Here is a 20416-nt window from a genome sequence, read left to right as displayed (position 1 = left end):
GTTGTGATGGTTAAGTTCATATGTAAACTGGCTAGACTATGGTGTCCAGGTCAAGTGAGCACTGGCCTGATTGTTAACTGTGACAATATTTTGCTAATCTAAATAATCAATCAGTTGATTGCATCTATGGCTGTTTGCATCTACAGTCCACAAAGGAGAGTGCCTTAAACAGTGAGGGAAGTCTCATCCACTCAGTTGAAGGCCTTAAGAGGAGAACTGGTGACTTGAGCTGTCAGAAGAAATTTATATTTCTACTTTAGCCAACCAGTTTCTCTTGGGGAATTCATTGAAACCTTCACTGAAATTCCCATCTATCCTACAGAATTTAGTCTTGCCTGAATTCATATGAGTCAAAATTCCTATAATAATAAACCTCATAATATGTTAAAATTTCTTTCTCCCTGGAGAGCATTGACTAATACAGATGTCTAATTAAGGGCTGTGCTGGTTGAAAGAATTTATATACCCTAGAAAAGCCATGTTTTAATCCTAATCAATCTTGTGAGAGCAATGGTTTCTTCTAATCCCTGTTTGGTACTATAAGGTTAGAAACTTGATTAGGTTATCTCCACAGAGATGTAGCTCAATCAATTGTGGGTATTAAACTTGATTAGATGGAGACGTGTCTCTGCCCATTCTATGTGGGTCTTAATTAGTTTACTGGAATCCTATAAGAGAGGAGACATTTTGGAGAGTATTTCAGCTTTTGAGAATGAGGAGAGATCTACAGAACCATGGCAGAACCATGAGACTGAGAGCCCACCAGCCAGAGACCTTTGGAGAGGAAGAAAGAGAATGGTCCCGGTGGAGCTTCATAAAACAAGAGGCCTGGAGAGGAAACTAGAACATATGGTTGCCATGTTCGCCTTGTGCCCTTCCAGTTGAGAGAGAAACTCTGAACATCATCGGCCTTCTTGAAGCAAGTTATCTTTCCCTGGATGCCTTAGATCGGACATTGCTATAGACGTGCCTTAACTGAGACATTTCTGTGGCCTAACAACTGTAAGCTTGCAGCTTATTAAATTTCCCTTTTTAAAAGCCATTCCATTTCTAGTTCATTGCATTCTGGCAGCTAGGAAACTAGAACAAGGGCTATGTGAGCAAAGAGGGAATGAGGGAAGTTGAAGGCCTTGCAGAATGGCTGAACTCAGTCTAGGAGAACAAATCAGACTTATCCATGTTAAGAAAAGAGCATTCTTGAAAGAGGGAATAACAGGGGTAGTTTGTACTGAGGTAAGAAGCAGTGTGATCTTTTCCAGGAACTGCAATAATGTATTTGGAATTTAGTGCTTTATATAGAGAGCCGGGAAGAGATAACTTATGCTAAAGAGGAAAGAGGAGACAGAATATTATGCTGAGATTTGTAGATTTTAATACTGAATCATTGAAAGATTTTTAGCAGGGATTGAAATAATCCAAAATACATTCTAAAACTATCACTTTAGCGGCAATGTAGAGGGAAGATGAAAGAAATGGATAGACTAAAGACTGAGAGAACAATTAGGAGACTGCTGTAGTAATCCAAAATGTGTATGTGCGTGAACTGAGACAGTAGTTTTGATACTGGAAAGGATAGATTCATTTTTGAGATAGAATATGCCTATCATGTGGGAGACTGAGGTTTGATTCCCAGCCCATGCACTCAAAAAAAAAGACAAACCAGCCAACCATTCAGCAAATGATGCTGTGTGCGATAACGGGATATTCACATAGAAAAAGGATGAAGTGTGACCCCCACAGCTCAGCATACAAAAAAATAAAAGGTAGAATGGACTTGACTGATAACAGAATTAGTGGGGGAAAGGATGTAGAAGGGAAGAGTCTTTGGTTTTGGAACATGTCACCATGAGCCAGAATAGGACATATCAGAGGAGCAAATGGGAAATGAGTTCAGTTTGTACGTTTTAAGTTAAAAATTCCATTAGGGCAGTCAAGTTGAAATGTGAGATATGGATTGGTCTGATGTTGTAGAGGCAGATTGTGGCTAGATTTGGAATTCATATCTTCAGGTGGGAGTCCAAAGATGTAGATGAAATTGCTTAGGTAGGGTATAGTATAGAGGAAGGTGGTCAAAGAACACTAATATTTAGGAGTTGAGAGAATGAAGTTAGCAATATGGTGCTGGAACAACTATTCATTTCTGTTTTGTTCTCTGCATTTAGTTGTTTCTGGCTATTTTTGTAAAGGAACATACTTTTTTTCCTTCTTGATTATGTTTAATTCTGTAGACGTGTGATAGTCTAGATATCATGATACAGCATTTGTATTTTGTTTTGTTGCATTTGTTCTAGAGAGGAGGAAATGCGTCAGATTTCATGTAGCCATCCATTAGTAGCTCACATGGGATATCTTTTTCTTATTTATGACTTTGGATTGGATAATCAGATAAAAATATATGATTAGGTTGTGTGTCACCTGTATTTACATTTTCTTTAACTTAATGTAATTAGGGTTGGATAACTACTTTGGTTTTTATAATTTCATGTCTCTCTTAACTAAATTGAAAACCTTGTTTTGTTGCATTTGAACATCCTGATTTGTGTTTGTACTTTAGTTTATGGGATTGTGAATTAACTCTGTCTTCAGTAGTTGGTTTGGTTTGTATGTGTGGGGAATATATCTGCCAATTATGAGAGGGTCGTTTGCCTACCTCTCGGTTTTATTGTTTATTCTATATGTTACTTGAGTAACATTCTGTGATGGTTTATTGAATGGTAATGGTTATTGAACGGTGATGTGCCTGAAATCTATGTTTTCTTCAGTCAGCTTTACTTTTTTAAAGAACTTTAGCTGTACTGTGGTCCTTAGTGGAAAAAAAAAAGGAGATAAAAGAGAAGTTATGAAGCAGTTGTATCCTTGCAACATAAAATGTTTGCCTTTTTCCGTGTCTTAAATATTTGGATTCTTAATGAAGCTTTAAAGACTTTGTTATTTTTTAGGAATATTTAACATTTATTGGTGTCATAAGATGAGCTATGGGTATTTTAAAGATTCATAACTTGATGTGTTGTTGATTTTGTAATATATTATTGAAATATGAAGGTGTGTTTCTTTTATTTAACTTATTTAAAATGGTAGGATAGTAATAATATGCTAGTGGTCATGGTTACAAAACATACTGTGTGTGTGTACATAATATGCAATCTTAAAAACTTGAAGTAAGGTTTTGCACAGAACTTAGGACGATATTAGAGTATTCATTTTACTTAGTATTTTAGGAAAGTAAAATATGCTTGCTGTATAAGAACAATAAATGCATCTGAAATTTTTATTTTTTAAATAAAAATTTTTTTATTTTAATGCAGTTTTATTTATATATTATATATTCACATACCATGTAATCATCCAAAGTGTACAATCAGTGGTTCACAGTATCATCATATAGCTGTGCATTCATCATAACAATCGACTTTTTTCCTTCTTTTTTGTGGAAAATAACACAAAAAGAACAATAAATTTCAAAGCACACCACAACAATTAGTTGTAGAACAGATTTCAGAGTTTGGTATCAGTTATAATTCTACCATTTTAGGTTTTTACTTCTAGCTGCTCTTAGATACTGGAGACTGAAAGAAATGTCAATATAATGATTTAGCAGTCATCCTCATTTGTTAAACCCTACCTACTCTGTATAACTCCATTACCTTTGATCTTTCTCCCACTCATTAGGGGTGTTTGGGCTATGCCCATTCTAACTTTTCCAAGTTGAAAGGGGCTGTCAACAATACGGGATGGGGGATGGAACTAATTGATGTTCTGTAAGGGCTGGCCCCTCTGCATTACAGGACTTATCTGGTCCCGGGACCCACCTGGAGATTGTAGGTTTCTGGAAAGTTACCCTAGTAGATGGAACCTTTGTAGAATCTTATGTAATGCCCTAGGTTTCTTTAGGATTGGCAGGAATGTTCCTGAGCACTAGAGAAGAATGTATATACTAGTGTTTTGGGGTGTAACGACTTATATGTATCTTTTAGGTCTAATTCATTTATCAAATTGAGTTCTCTATTTCCCTGTTGATCCTCTCTCAGGTTGTTCTAGCTATAGAGGAGTACAGAGTATTAGGATTAACTGAAAGGGAGTTTCAGATTGCTTCATTAAACTCTTATTTAATCAAACTATACACATGGTTGAGAATTTTTTTTAGTATTGAAGGGCTTATGAGAAAGAACAATATATTTTTTCTGTTCCCTACTTATCTGTTCTGTAGATATTTTTCTTTTGATTATGCTCTCTTTCATGTTTCAGATGTCTTGTGAATTTTGGTTATCCATCCATATTTATGAATAAAGCAATAAGAAACTGATCGAGAACTGTGCATATAGCTGCGCTTGCTCATTGGGTAATTACTTTTGGGGTGAAAGAGTTTCAATGAATCTCCCATGTATTGGCTTCCCATTCCTCCTTTCCTCACCTCCCTGGTGTTTGAGTTCAGCAGCAGTTTGGTTTTCGGATCAGGTGTACTCTCCTCCGTGTGTTCTAAGCTATGTCTTCCTCTAGCTACACTGCTTCATTAGTTACTAAACTCCTTTACATCTTCAGAAATTTCTTTATTATTAGTTTACTAGGAGTTTGGGAAGAACAAGAGGTAAGCTCCATTGATTTCTCTAGTCTGCCATCGTAAGATGGAAGTCCTCAGTCCTTTCGTTTTAAAAATGATGAAAGCAAGGCCTAAATTAAAAAAATGCAGTTAGATATACTCAGTTATTTTTTGGCACCCCATGGCTAGACATGAAAAAAATCTTGTGTACTTACCATATGAAAATCTAGTGAGTATTTTGAAAATTAGTGTTTCTAAAAACTGATTTAAACTTTTGCAGTGTAAAAGGATTACAGATTTTCTTTGAATTTTTCTTGCTTTCCAGCTACAATTTGCTTGTATATTTTATTCTTCCCCCATTAAAAAATATTTTTTCTGAGGGCAAAGGAAACTTCTTAGACACCTTTCTATCTTCTATACCTCTAGCATAATGCCTTATAGACAAATGTTTAAATATTGTTTAATAATTTATCTTTATGTTTATTAGCCAAAGGTGCTAATGGTCACATATTTCTGTTTCAGAGATTCATATCAGTAATGAAATGAGCATCGAAGTTCCTGGAATAGAACTTTAAACTGTTCTATGAGACAGGCATATATATATTTTCTGTAATTTGTGGAAGTTTTCTTTGGGCCTCAGTTGTCTGAATAGGGAAAGTTGTGTTCTACCCCTGAAATTAGGCATGTTCCAAAAAGTTCTTTCTTACATCTGAGATATGACTATATTATGAGAAGAGTTAAAATTGTTGAAACAGATGGCTTATACTAGTTTGCACTCTTCATTGGCTCTGTTGATTTTTCTCTTTAGTCTTATCTGTCAGTTTTAAGATTATAAGTTAGTATAGAAATAGAATGGGTAAGAAAAATGCAGTACATTTTATTTTATTATTTTAATTAATATGGTTGCCAGCATTAATATAATAAGAGTTTATTTAGCTTGATAGGAAAAACACTAACAGCTTTAATAAAAGACTACCAAAAGGGACGTTTAATAGATCATTTGATGATTTACACATAAAGGTGTTAATTGCCACATGTTCTGCATGTATTTAGTAATAGTGAAAAATTTAAAGTGATATAGATATCCAGCAGAAGAATGAAATTATAATGTAGGCATATGATGGATGGGTTAGTATGCAGCTATGAGAAATAGTGTTTCAAAAGAGTTAATAACTTGGAAAACTGCTTATGATAATAAGTAAATGAAAACTATTTATTTGATTTGGATGATTAAGAGTGATTTAAATTTTCTCCTTTGTACCACAAATAATTTAGATTCTCTGCAAAGATCTTGTGTTACTCTAGTGATTATAAGAAGCCAATAAATGCAGTTAGATATACTCAATATTTTTATCATCAGCTTTTATTCACAAAAGATTGAGGTAAATACATTCAGAGTCAAATGCCAGAATCTTATAGATGTATTTCCTAATTTTGTCATTTACATTTTGGAAGTTAAACTTAGACTTTTCATGTTTAATAAATACTGTCAGCTAGTTGCTTGTTTTACCCAGCCATTAGAAAAAATATTGAAAATTCTTATGGCTTTAAACTGAGATGAGAAAAGAAAAAGCATCAGTGTCATCAACCTGGTAATAATATTTTGTCTTTTTAAGTGATGTCAAGAATCTTTTCTTGTTTTAATTTCTTGGTGATCATATTTAAATATTCATTGATTCTCCAGTAACATAATTTGATAAAAATTTAAAATTCACTATTTAATTGTGTTCTGTTGTATTCTAAAACTTCATCTTTTTTTCTTCTTCTTTTTTTTTGACATGGGCAGGCTCCAGAAATCGAACCCAAGTCTCTGGCATGGCAGGCGAGAATTCTGTCACTGAGCCACCATTGCACCACCCCATCTTCTGTTTCTAAGTACTGAGAAGGTTGAATGCAGGTTGACAGTGAGGTAGTTTGAGAGGGGAAAATAGGTTCAGCTGTTGGTTTGTCTCCTGCTAGGTTAGACAGGGAGGATGAAAGACAAGTAAACAGGCTCCCTTGGTGGGTGGCCTGGAAACCAAGTAGGCTTAAGAGAAAGATTCTAGGTAGCTGTGTTCCACTCAGGGTTGTGATTATAGAGCCTTGTAATGGACCTTGTAGGCCTGGAATGGAACTTTACCAGCATAGCCAGAGATGATTAGATTCCTGGCAACAGACTCATACTAAATTTTTTATGTTATACTTAAGTGTACCAGTATGCCGATTTGCTGGTTTCTGCTGGGGGTGGGGTACAGGAGAGGTGAAAATGGCTCTCCCCCTTTCCAGAAGTCAGAGTATTTACCTCTGCTTCCAGAGAACTTTTTAGTTGTGTCTCAGAAAGATTGTTTAGATTTTAGAAAGGTAATAAGGAGTATACTGAAATTTAAGGAACACCCCACTGGGATCTGGAGGGGTGCTCTGTAATATACATTAATATTTCTGCAGTAAAACACTTAACTATTCACATTAAGTGGAGTAAATAAAGGTTTCATGTCCATTTAGGTCAGGATTTGCTGCCAAATGGGTTCTGAAAGAGGTTTTGTTTTTCTAAACAACTTTGACTTCAAAATTGCAAATAAGGGATTGTGGACCTTTTAAAAACTGTCTGGAAAACTGAATTAGTATTTAGAAAGTCGCCTGGTAAACATGGAAATAAAATAGTGAGAAGTAGGTAAGCATGAGAGATTTTTCTCATTGTGTCTACTTTAGAAAACGTTTCTTAATGATCCTTTTCAAAAGTCCACCACTTAATTGCTCTTTTTTCCTGGACAGTGCTGAATATGTATTGGCAAGTTTGCCCCTCTCAATCCTTTATTTTTATGTGAACCATGTTCTTACTTTTGAGGCATAATAATAATAATAATAACAATGATATTATAATTATTATTATTATTACTATTAGTATTTAGTGTGCTACAGGATTAAGCTACCTAATTTATTCTGTGAGTTTGAGAGATTTCAGATTCTTCCCATTATATGTTGATTTAATTCACAAGTGAGGGTCCTATTTAGCTTATTTACAGGGTTTTGCTCTTTTGTACCCTATAAATCACTGTAACTTGAGGTGTTTCCAAAGTAAAGTAAATTACCATTTTTTTATCTAAAGTCTAGAGTGCTTAAATATTTAGGCTTTATTTAAAGTTTTAAAAATATAATATGGTTTATTTTCCTTCAAAGACCATTTCATCGTTATAAATATCCGAACAAAAATAACAGAAGTTGCAGATTGTGTGTTTTTAAGTACCAAAGGTTTCTGAGGTTTGATGCAATGGCTCTTCACTTTTCAAATAACAAAGTAGTCCTAAGGTTTGTTTAAAACCTATTTCACTTAATTAAAAAAATCCACACGCTTTTCATACAAGCTGACTTCCCCACCCCCTCCCCCTTTTCCAAAGCTAAGAATGTCAGCAGATGACAGAGCAAATGCATATATTCGGAGTAACTACAGCAAACCACCTTAAGTGAGGTGGTGGTTGTTGCAGGGATGGTTCCCTGTTGCATCCTCAGTAGGTCTAGCCTCACAGCGCATGTACTGAACTGTGACCCTCCAAAAGGTATTATACTTACAGCTCCACAGTTCCAAGCATATGCCTCACCAGTTTGTCTGTGTTGTTCATTTTTTAAGGTAAGTACAATTGATAATTAAGGATTTATAGCCAGTAATCAGAGATATATGTACAACTTTGATACAGTTTCAGGGTTCTTATGATACTCCTGCCCCTTCATGTTAGTTACTTAGAATTTCTATAGTACTTTTAGGAACTGCAATATGATCATATTCTAATTTTGTAATTAAATGTAATAATGAGCTTGGAGACATCCTCTCAAAGGAGAGATGTCTTATTGTGTTTTCCCCACTTGGTGGAATTCATATGGAGACAGATATTCCGATTGGTTTCATCACTTATTCTCCCTTCCTCAAACCCCTTTTCCTTCTGTCATCCTTGTCATTGTCATCTTCCACCTCATTTTTTCCCAGGTATCTTTAGCTATCTCTTTGCATCATGAAATTTTTCCGAGTTAGTTATTTTTTGCTGTTACTCAGATTATTCCACATCTCACCCAGCTTTTTGGTCTCACTGGAAATGCCAAGGTTTGTGGATTTGATCTTAGGGTAGAATCCTGGCAGAATCGGAAAAAGTCATTCAGTATGGCTTTTTGACATATTATCTGGTCCAAAATGCTTCATTTCTAGATTATTAAATTTGAATTTCCTTTTCCGAGATATTGTTTTCTACCCCCTAGACTACTTTTTAGAAAATTATAATATTGGTGGGAATCTCTGGATTTTTCATCTTTGGTACTTTTTAGTTTACTAGCACTAAGAAGACAAAACAAATTCTTTGCCCTTTGGTTTCTTGGGGTCGCTTTTAGCCATATTGACTATTTTTTTTAAGTCTCTGAGTACATTTTTAAAGAAGAAATCAGTAGGTTCATTGTTGTTAGGTTATATAAAATATGCAAATATATAAAATATAAAATATGCAAAATATACTTCTATGAACTGTCTTAATATATATTTCCATGCTGTTTTCAGCTATGTAATCCATTAGTTTCACCTGCTAGATTTGTCAAGCTATAGGGACAAAGACTGTAAAACAGGAGTTCTTGAAGCCTTGGTACTCTTGTAACTAATTTTATACTGTGAGTATATTTCTGAAAAGTTGTTTATGAAATTGATTTTTTTTTGAAATTTAATTATATTTTAAGTCTACTGGCAGACTTACTATTTAAAGGAATTCTTTTGTGAATCCTTTTGTAAAGTGAATAATCAACCTATAATTTGTTTCTTTGTGTAAACCCACATTTGCATACATCAAATTTGTTTTAGATGGAGTATGTCTACAAATGTCTATGCGTGTGTCTAAAAAGAAGAGAATTTAATTTCTATTTGATGTGAATTACAAATTTAGTTTTGGCAGTTTTGATAAGTGAGACATACCAGATCATTTTAGATCCATTCTTTTTCAGGTAAATGCTATCTGTGGTAGGCTGAATTATGTAGCCCAGAAAAACGTGTTCTTAATCCATTCCTGTGGGTGTGAACCCATTGTAAATAGGGCTTTTTTGAAGATGTCATTTTTATTTAAGTTGTAGCCATCTGAGTCAGGATGGGTATTAACTCTTTTACTGGAGGTCTTACAGTGATGGCCACAGGGAAAAGGCCATTAGGTAGGAATAGAAGCTGGAAGTCAGTGGACTGAGAAGAGAAAGGAAAAGACAGTACCATTTGTATTCCCATGTGACAGAAAATCCAAGGACCCAAGGATGGCCAGCTGCTACCCCCAGAATGCCACAGTTTTTTGTGAGAAAGAATCTTCTTGATGCTTGCTTTTGGACTTCTAATCTCAATACTGTGAGCCAATAAATTCCTGTTATTAAGCCAAACCATTGTATGACATTTGTTTAAGAAGCTGAGAAACTAAGACCCTATAAAAATGTGCTTTACACCTTATTAAAGGAGTAGTAAGAGTTTGTTTGCTTTCTTACAGAAATGGAAAAGCCAGTTATCAAATTTATATGGAAGGATAAGGGGCTGCAAATAGCTAAAAAGCTATCTTGAAAAGAAAAGAAGAATGAAGTTGAGGGACTTACACTTACAGAGCCACAGGAATCAAAATAGCATGATACTGGCACAAGGACAGATATAGAGACCAATAGAATAGAATTGAGAGCTCAGAAATCAACCCTCAAATTTATGGTCAACTGATATTTTTGCAGTGTGGCAAAGACCACTTAATTGAGAAAGAATAATCTCTTCAACAGATGGCACTGGGAAAACTGGATTTCCACTTGCAAGAAAAGAAGGACCCCTACCTCACAGCATATACAAGTGTCAACTCAAAATGGATCAAAGACCTTAATTTAAGAGCTGGAGCTGTCAAACTCCTAGAAGAGAACATAGGGAAGCATCTTCAGGACCTGGTGTAAGGCAGTGATTTCTTAGACCCAAAGCATAAGCAACCCAAAGCATAAGCAACAAAAGAAAAAATAGTAAATAGGACCTCAATGAAATTAAAAACTTTTGTTCATCGAAGGACTTTGTATCATAAATGTAAAATGACAACCTATACAATGGGAGAAAATATTTTGAAACAACATATCCAATAAAGGATTAAGATCCAGAATACATAAAGAAATATTTTAACTTAACGAAAAGACAAACAACCCAATCAAATAATGGGCAAAAGACGTGAACAGACATCGCTCCAAAAAAGATGTACAAGTGGCCAGAAAGCATGTGAAAAGATGCTCAAAATCACTATTAGGAATGTAAATCAAAACATGAAATTTCACACCCATTAGAACGGCTACTATTGAAAATTCAGAAAATAACAAATGTTGGAGAGAATGTGGAGAAATAGGAATGCTCATTCGTTGCTGCTGGCAATGTAAAATGCTGCAGCTGTTGTGGAAGACAATTTGGTGGTTCCTTAGAAAGCTAAGTATAGATCATATGACCTGGCAATCCTCCTACTAGGTATATTCCCCAAATAATTAAAAGCAGGAACTTGAATGGTTATTGGAACACCAATATTTATAGCAGCATTATTCACAGTTGCCAAAAGATGGAAGCAAACCGTGTGTCCATCAGCTGATGAATGGATAAATAAAATGTGGTATAAATGTACACTGGAATATTATCCAGTCATAAAATTGGAATGAAGTCTTCTTACATGTGACAACATGGATGAACTTTGAAGACAACATGTTGAGTAAAATAAGCCAAGCACAAAAGGACAAATTTTTTTATGATCTCACTGATTTGAAACAATTAGAATAAGCAAACTCATAAAATCAGAATTTAGAATATAGGTTACCAGGGATTCAGGTGGAGATTGGGAATGGGAAGTTAATGCTTAAAATGTACAGGCTTCCCATTTAGAATTATGTAAATGTTTTGGTAATGGATGGTGGCTATTGATTAACAGCATTGTAGTATATATCTGAATATGATTACAAGGGGACAATGTTAGGTTGTATATATGGTAACAATAACAACTTTTTAAAAATCTATGGAACTGTGCTACATAGTGAACACTGAGTTAAATCATGAACTTTAATTAGTAGTATAATTATAGAAATTTGCTGTTATCCATTGTAACAGATTTTCTACACCAGTGCGAAGTGTTGGTGGTGAGATGGTAATGGGAATCCTGTATTTTATGCATGATTGTTCTGTGAACCTACAACTTCTCTGATAAAAAAAAGACTTGGTTTATTAAGATTAAACTGTATATATATGTATATTTTTAGCAACATTTTTATTGTTTACATATATGCAAGTACTAATCTATTGAGTTTAATCTCATTTCATATTACTTACAGAATTCTTCATAGAATATTCCCAGGCCATTGCACAATCTAATGTTATAATCCTACATATTTTCAATAATATGTCTTGTTCAGCATTCTGGATTCTTTGTTGAATGGTGCTCAAATGTTCTTATAAAATAATGTTAAAAAACACTAATTTTCTGATGTGAGTGAGATTTTCTTTTAATTACAGAATTGTTATCTTCTCAGTGGAAGAGTATTAATGCTGACTAAGATATGAGTGATCATTGAAGACTTCCCTTCCTTTATGAGCCTGAGAGTGTTTAACACAGCATGAATTCTCACACGTTCAACAAGGGTTCTGTGAATAATATGATTTCTTATGATTTTGACTTAATAACTTATCTAGTATGAATTATTTGGCGATCACGCATGGGGTTTTGTCCCACTAGTAAAGATTTTTCTCTCCTGTTTTCTGTTTATATAGCTGTTCCCACATTGAATTTTCTTTTTCTCACCAAAGTTAGTGCTTGGCGGAATAGTAGTGCAGTGATTACAGGCCTAGTGTTTCTCACCTGTGGAGTTCACTTACTTTATTTAAAGGACAGATTATATTGAGTCAATCTACACTGAGTGCAAACACCGAATTTCTCAGATGTGATTACTCTGCTTTGTTATGATTTAGAGTAGTTAATGAGGACTTTTACACTTTCATTACAAATACATTGTGAGTTCACTCATGTTGTATATCATCAGTCCATCAACTGAAGGCTTTGCTAGATGAAATTAAGTTGGATTCTTTTTGTGATGAATGAGTTTAGGCAAATTGAAGTTGTAATGATGGCAAAAACTCTTTCATATTGATTACGAACATAGAGTTTGTTCAGTATGTGAGTTTCCTGGCATGTTAAAGGTTAATTCTATGGCTTTAATCTCTTCTGTATTCAAAACATTTATAGTGTGAGTTTTCTCATCATCTGAGGTCACAAAGGCTTTCTTACATGTATGGCATTCAAGTTCATTTGAGTTCCTTCATGTTGTCTAAGGTTACAAAATAAATTGTGGTTTTCCTACATGCGAAGTGGTAATGGTTTTTCTTCAACATAAATTCATTCATGTTGCCCAGGATTAGAAGAATGATGGAAGGTTTTCTTATATTTGATGACCTACATGGGTTTCTTTCCATTGTGAGGTCTCTTGTTTTTTAAGGCCAAAACAATGAAGAAAGTGTGAATTCTCTCATGTTGTTTAAGGTAAAAACATGTAGTGACTATATACTTTTAAACTATATTTTCTTGAGTATTAATGGGACTATGAAGTTATGCAATTTTAAAAGTTCTTTAATGGTTTTATCCTTTCCTTTTTCTAAAGCAAAACTGGAATCCCATATCCTAATGATTAGATTTTCCTTAAAAATTTTGCTTTATCTTAGTCTGTCGCGCGCGTGTGTGTGTATTGCTTTTAATTATAATATGCTTGTTAGCTTACTGTTGACTAGTTTGATGATACCCAGAGTTTATTGCTCTGCTTAATGCTTGGAAGATACTAAGGATAATTCATCCTCCTTTTAGCTTAATATTCAAATATTGTTAACTAGAATTAACCATAAATAGCTACTTAGTCTATAGTATAATTTTAATATGGTAGACTTATAATAAAAACAAAATAAAATGTCATTGCCGTTGTGTAATATTTTCTCTGCACCAAGGGTAAAATAGATAATTTTTTCAGGGCTGTCTATTTATTACATTGTTTCTCTGGGAAAGTATATACAGTTTATTGCTGAGAACTTTGGGAACTTGTCCCCATCTCTCAAATCCTCCCCACAGGCTACTGAATAGTCAAAGGGGAATCCTTCTCATGATCTAGCATGGGTATTGTTGGATCCCATGGAATGTAAACCCTTTCCTTAATAACTGAGGACAGGTTAGGGAACCCTTGGAAATTTGTGGGGATCTAGGGGAAACACCTCTTCTAATATAAATAAGGGTAGTCATTTGTCCATGGTTGAAACAAATTGAGTGTCAGGGATAATCCTGAGGACATTATGAAGTGTCAAAAAATAAACACAAGGTAAATAACTGGAAAGGAGACAAGGGATTGAGAGTTGAGGTTTTAAGATCAACTTCAAGGTGGACATGATTGTTCAAAATGTAGTCCTTGAATGATGTGAGGGTTTTTGCCAGGGAAGATTAGATAGAAGCGGCCCAACTAAGCATTCATTCATTCATTCATTCCCTACTACTTTTCAGGGGATACAGAAATTAATACATGGTTAATGTCTTTAAGGAGTTTATAAGTCTCCTAGAAGTTTCTATAAGATAGAATTAGACCATTGCACCTTAAAAAAGAATACTTGAGATTGTTGATCTTTTGGCAGTGGGGCTAATGGTGATTTAGAGTATGAGTGGCATGAGTATGGGAGGAAGAACTTCTCTTTCCCGTAGCCATTGAATTTATGATTCAGTAGTTGCCACCCAATTTATCCGTGCCTATCACTTGCTATTCTTTCGTATGACTTCATTTTGTTGGATTTTGAAGATCCTTTTATCTTTCATGTTTTGTATTTTAAACTATTATCAGCTAACACTTTCATGATTAGCTAACTTTGGTTTACTTCTGGCCACTTACTATGTGACCTTGAGCAATTTGATTAACTATTCCAAACCTCATTTTCCTCATCTGTAAAATGGGAACATGAGCAGTACTTACCTCTAAGGTTAAGGGTTAAATAAAATAATCTGGGCATAGTAGTTCCCCAGTGTCTTGCATGTGTTCAGTAAATGTTGCTGTTTTAGCTCTAGTATGGGTTAGGGAGGAGTTTGATAGGAAGGAGGCAAGATTTTCAAGTAAAGCTTTTGGGGGTGTTGAAAACAAATTTTGTAATTTCAGTTATTTTTCATTCTTCCCTCTCTCTTATCCCTATTCGATTAGTTGTCATATCCTGTTGACTCTGTTCACTTGTCCTTTCTCTGGACTTTTGTAGTAATTTCACAAATAATCTTATCTTTAATTTCTTTTAACTGTCAGTTTATAAAGCACAACTCTGGTTGTATTATTGCCATTATTAAAAATCATCACTGTTTCACCATTGACCTCTCTTTACCTGAAGTTCAAAATTGCAAAACTGGCCTGGATATTTATTTCCTATCTTAAATCTAAATATTTTCTATTATATGTCTTATGTTCCAGACATACTTGACAGTGGGTAGTTTTCTGAATGTAGTCTGAACTTGTTTTGGGTCTCATTTGGCTTAAATGTTTTCCTATCTTTTTTCTGCATGACCAAATCCTAGTGGTCCGTTTTGACCAAATCAAAACAGATCCAATCCTGTGCTGTTACTTTCTTGATTAATTCTTCCACTGAAAATCAAATTTCTGTTTTGGTATTTAATGCTCTGTACATTCCACTTTAGTTATTTGTGTATACACCCTTTTTGCCACTAGTAGATAGTAAGTTCCTTGAAGATAAAACTCTGTTATAACTATTTTTGTATACGTTAAAGTTTCAGGAGAGTATTTTGCTTATAATAGTTCTCAGTAAATCTTTTTTTGTTTTGTTTTTACCCTCAAAAGAAAGATGAGTGATTATTTTTCAGATAAAGACCATTGAACATGCTAATGTCCACAGCTAGGAAAAAAGTTAACTAATCAAATGTGTGAATTGTAGTCTTTATAAAGATTAATAGTTTAAGCAGACTTTTACCCTATGGTAATTCTTAAATTGAGTACTATTTGATTAATATGTGAAAATTGGTGTTATATTTCACAGAATTCTAGACTTATTTCAAGTACTTTAGCACTTTAATTCATTTTTTTTACGTAGATACATTGTCATGTAACTAAGATATTATAGGGTGTGTTGCTGGTTAAGTTTTTAATTTTCCTTGTACTGTGTGGCTTTTGACTGGCTTTTGGTCTTTATAAAATTTGTATCTGGCTTCTGTGGTTCCTAATTATTCAGAACAAGTTAAGGGTAGCTTAATGTCCCTGTTACTTTTCCATATAACATAGTATTTTAAGTGCCAACGATTGAGGAGAGATAAGGAGAGAGCACTTAAGGAATTTAACATCATGAACTGGAAGAGATCTAGGATAGCCATATAAGAGTCTTGGAGACAAAAGAAGTTGAGTGTCTGCCTTGTTACAAATGAACGCCTTTTTCTGTCAGAGAGAAGAAAGTCACGCTGGGAGTAATTTTGCATGATCATTTCTACAAAATTTTTCTGGGAGTATTTATCTTTTTTATAATTGGATTCACCTTTCAAATATAAGGAAAAGTATAAGGTGTTACTGAATATACTAGTCAGATATAGTGATTTTTTTTTGTCTGAGTGTAATTTCAAAGATTTCCACTTGATGGCAGACGATCCTTACATCTGGAAAAACTTCACTGAATGAAATTCAGAAAACTTTATTTATCAATTTTATCTGTATTAGCGTTTGTCTTTTCACAGTCCAACTAATAATTTTCATGTTGATATTGTCTGAATATGATTTCTTGTTACCTTTTTAAGTATTTTAAGATGTTCGTTATGGAGTAGCTAGAAGAAAAAACAAAAAATCATGAAATGAGGAAAAATCTGAGAGGATGGTATGGTAGCCCATGGCAAACTCTGGAATCTGTCCTGTAAGTACTTGTTGAAGAGTACTTTGAAAATTATTGCTTTTTTCTTTCTTTGCTTTTTAAATATGTTATACAATAAAAAAAGTTAAAAAAAAAATCATGGAACTGTAACCCATACCAGACTTTAAAATCTGTTCGATAACTGCTTAGGAATTTATTGATTTTTTTTGTATATATGTTATATTTCACAATGAAAAAACTGTTAAAAATGTTCATTAGTTTAAAATGGAATGAAATTTTTTTTCCATTTGTCATGTACAGTTTTATCTATTTTTGAAAATTTCATGGGTTTTCCCTGAACAGTGTTTTTAAACAGTTGTTCTGGTATATGTCTTATTTTTCTTAGTAAGTTACTTTAAGGGAAATTGAGCGTAGTTATTTGCTGTTTATAGATAAACATATGTAATGCAATATGTGAAATTTTATTAGACTTTATTTTAGAAACTAAGTGATTAATTCAACATACATGAATTTGTGTTAACTTATCTAGAATTTTGAATGGCCATCTGGTACTCTCTTTACTGCTTTGATTCCTGCCTTCTTTCTCTATCACTGCCAAGTCTTCTTTCAAATACCTTGAATTTAGTCAAGGGTATTCAGTTCTTGACTGTATCCACTGATTTATTCTTTTCCCTTAGACATTTTTCATGGTTTATTTGTTCCTTCGTTTCTTCATATTTCTTCTCCATCTTTCAAATAAAAAAAACTTCGGCATCGTATCTACTTGCTAAAAAGCATTATATGAACAAATTAGACCTGGCAAGGCATTCAGATTCCAATAGAAATAAATCTAAACCTAAAAGAATTATTGGCCTTATAAGGTGAGAAGTTAGTTGAGTGATTTAGAAGGACTGTCAATATGACATTCCCAAGAAATGCCAACATTAATATTCCACGGTCTCAAGGGCACAGGGCTTCTTGAGGGATCTTGTGCCCAGGGATGCTAATCTTTAAGTTTTGGGTTGTTCTATCGTACAGACTCACGGTAAGACTTTGTCTGTATAACCTGTAACTTTATTGGCTGCAGTGGATGGGCCAGGCTTCCATCTAAAAGAACTCCAGAAAATCAGCTCCTGTCTGTCCACACTCCTCACTCCTTTCTATTTTTGAAGGTTTATTTAAGAAACTTCATTTTGACCCTGCTATCATGGTTTACTTTTCTTGAACGTTATACCAATCAAAGTAGTGGCTTCTCTGCCTGGTGTACTCAAATGACCATTTCCTGAGACACTGGGGTTTCAAAGAGAGAAAGTGTTTATTGCTGGGTGTGAAGCAGGAGACCAGATGGCCTATCAACCTAAAAGTCTGTCTCCCTGAACTGCAGTAGCCCTGATAGTTTTATAGTATTAAGAGATGGTTGGGTTTTAGGATAATGAGCACGGTGGCTGGAGATGAAAGGTTAAAGATGATCTGATTATTGAGCACGCATAGATTGATTTCATGCTTAGTCACAGACTATATGTAAGAAAATGGCAGCCTTAATATGATGATGAGCATGATTTTTAGCATAATGAAGTATGGGTCTCTTATAGGTTAAAGTTTGTGCTGTGCATGTCAGGCGGGTCAATTTTGGATAGATCCAGCTCTGTCTAGAAAGATAGTTTTGGAATTGGGGTCGGTTAGTTCTGGGCTGACTGAGGTCCCTTTGTTAATAAGCATTAGGGACTGTCATTAGTGATTAGAAGACTCTAAAGTTGAAGAAATAGGATAAGGTGGTACAAGTGAGGGTCAGTCATAGGGTTTTTATGATCACAAGATGAAGGCTATATAGTTATACAGTCATTATCAGAGATCAAGGCAGCTGGATTACAGTTCAGAAATTTCAGGTATTTCCCTCTGGCTCTTCTAATATACTAGAAAGTAAAAGGAAAAATCTATATAATGATTCAGTAATCATAATCATTTCTTAAATCCTAACTTCTTGGTTAGAAAGTCTTTGTATTTCTGAGCCTGTGATTCAGTAATAATCCAGTGATAGATTGGACCATGCAAAGAAAATTAACTTGACACCTTGAACAAGAAAAGTTTTTGAGTAAGAAATTCATATATGGCTCTCTTGTTTTTAGGATGGCCAGCCACCTGATTCATATCTAAATAAATGCGATTGTTTTGTTTTTTAATCTGGGCTCTTGAAACTTTTAAAATCATTACAGAAATACAGAGGGAGAATTTACTCTCATCATGGGATGCATCATGGGATGACATATCTTTAGCCCGTGATTTCTTTAAGGTACACAGATTTTAAGGAAACCATATTTTAGAAGGTTGTCTAGTATGCTAGGGGTAACAAACTGCTCTTTAATTTTGGTTGCTTGTAATAGTCTTATTAGTTTTGGCCTAATGTTCTCCTCAAACAGCTTTTTGCTTGCCATTGTACTTTGAATTCGCAAATTTTTTGAAGTGCTTCAATTGTATTTAAATAAAGATACTTCTAGCATATCAATGTTTTAAAATTTCCTAGTGTCCCATTGGTTGTTTTTCTATTATAGCATCTTTTCAGATGATCAGTCTCTAATTATGGTAATTGGTGCTAATGTTCATTTAAAGATAGGTGAGGGTTATTTGTTTTATTCATGGGAAGATTAGTGGGAGGGAATTTCCTGTCATTTTATCATCTCTGCCTTTTATACCAGTGTGGTGTAATCATTATAGCTCCCATGCATTTTTTTTTTCATATGCTGTATGGTGAGGGTCACATTTCATTCTCTTTCCATGTGACTATACCATTATTGCAGCACCATTTGTTGAAGTTTTCTTTTAGGGTGGGTGGAAAGTGCATGGGCTCGGAATTGAACCCCGGTCTCCCGCATAGCAGGTGAGAATCTGCCACTGAACTAACCTTGTATCCTCTCATTAAAAAAAAAAGCAAACATCAATGAAATTGATGCTGTGTTCTTTAACAGGTATTTATTTTACACCTATTAGGTTTCAGGCTTTGTTTAATGTATGATTTTGGGCCTCAAGGGACTTTAGGATATAGAGAAAGAGATAAAATTACATCTATGATACAAGTAGTATTTGTTGCATCTCATTAGTAGTATGCACCATTTAAGAAAACTAAGATTTGAAAGTGGAAGTTCAGTGTGATATGTTGAAAATATGTTTTTATAAATGTCTTATTATTGCATGGTTAATTTTTGATGACTTAAATGAAAATCTTTCACTTTTTGTAAAATGTCTATTTTAGTTTTTTCCTCATAATTTTCTATCAAACTTTCCATCACTGAAATAATAGTTTCTTTTGCCATTGCATCATCTGACAGTAGTTTTCTTTTTTTTTGCATGCAAGAATCCAGTCTGTTTTATAGTTGGCCAAAGTTACAAATCCTGTTAAAAGTTGTTTTAAAATTTTTTTGTGGCTTTTGAGAGGAAGCTGCTTGTTAAATACACTGTTTGCTGAAAATATTATCTCTTAATGTTGTCCATTAAGACTGATTTTTACAGTCTTTAAAATACTTTTATAGAATTGAGTCCAGTCTGGAGAAGGAAACCACCTGGTAATTTTAGTAGGAAAATTTAATATGAAGAATTAACTATAACTGGAGTAACAAGAAAGTAGCTTGGTTTGGAGTAACAAGAAAGTAGCTAGGAACAAGTGAAGAGAACTGTCAAGAATATAGGAATAACAGATAAAAGGAACTTCCAGTACCCCAGCCCCCCCCCCCACCCAGGGTAAGATAGAGCACATAAGGAAGATTTTTCTTTCCTAGAGTTGAGACCCAGACCTTTTGGAGAGGGGATGGCCATTGCTCACTGGTGCCATGTTGGTAGAACTTGCTAGAAATCTGCCATCTGGAACTTGCCAGAAATTAGTCCTCTCAGATGCCGAAGAAGGCTGTTCACAAGGAGCTATTTCACTGGATGACCTGCGCTGTCTGAGGAATTGACTTGGGAAGCTGCTGGCTACCAGGTACTGGAGAAGCTTTGAGTGCTTCAGGAGCCAGGTGCTGGAGAAAGCTTATCACAGTTGAGCATATCAGAACCAGGAAGCAAAA

At 34.4% G+C, this 20416-nt stretch overlaps 1 protein-coding gene across 1 annotated transcript in view; it reads left to right on the top strand.

Moving 5' to 3' along the window:
- The window catches only part of SDHAF3 (succinate dehydrogenase complex assembly factor 3), a 55784-nt gene that overhangs the window by 8677 nt on the left and 26691 nt on the right, over window positions 1-20416 (top strand). The gene's annotated exons all lie outside the window — the stretch shown is intronic.

This window comes from Tamandua tetradactyla, chromosome 1, assembly GCF_023851605.1.
Source record: "Tamandua tetradactyla isolate mTamTet1 chromosome 1, mTamTet1.pri, whole genome shotgun sequence".
In the NCBI taxonomy this organism is placed as follows: Eukaryota; Metazoa; Chordata; class Mammalia; order Pilosa; family Myrmecophagidae; genus Tamandua; species Tamandua tetradactyla.
This window is presented reverse-complemented; position numbering and strand designations above follow the sequence as displayed.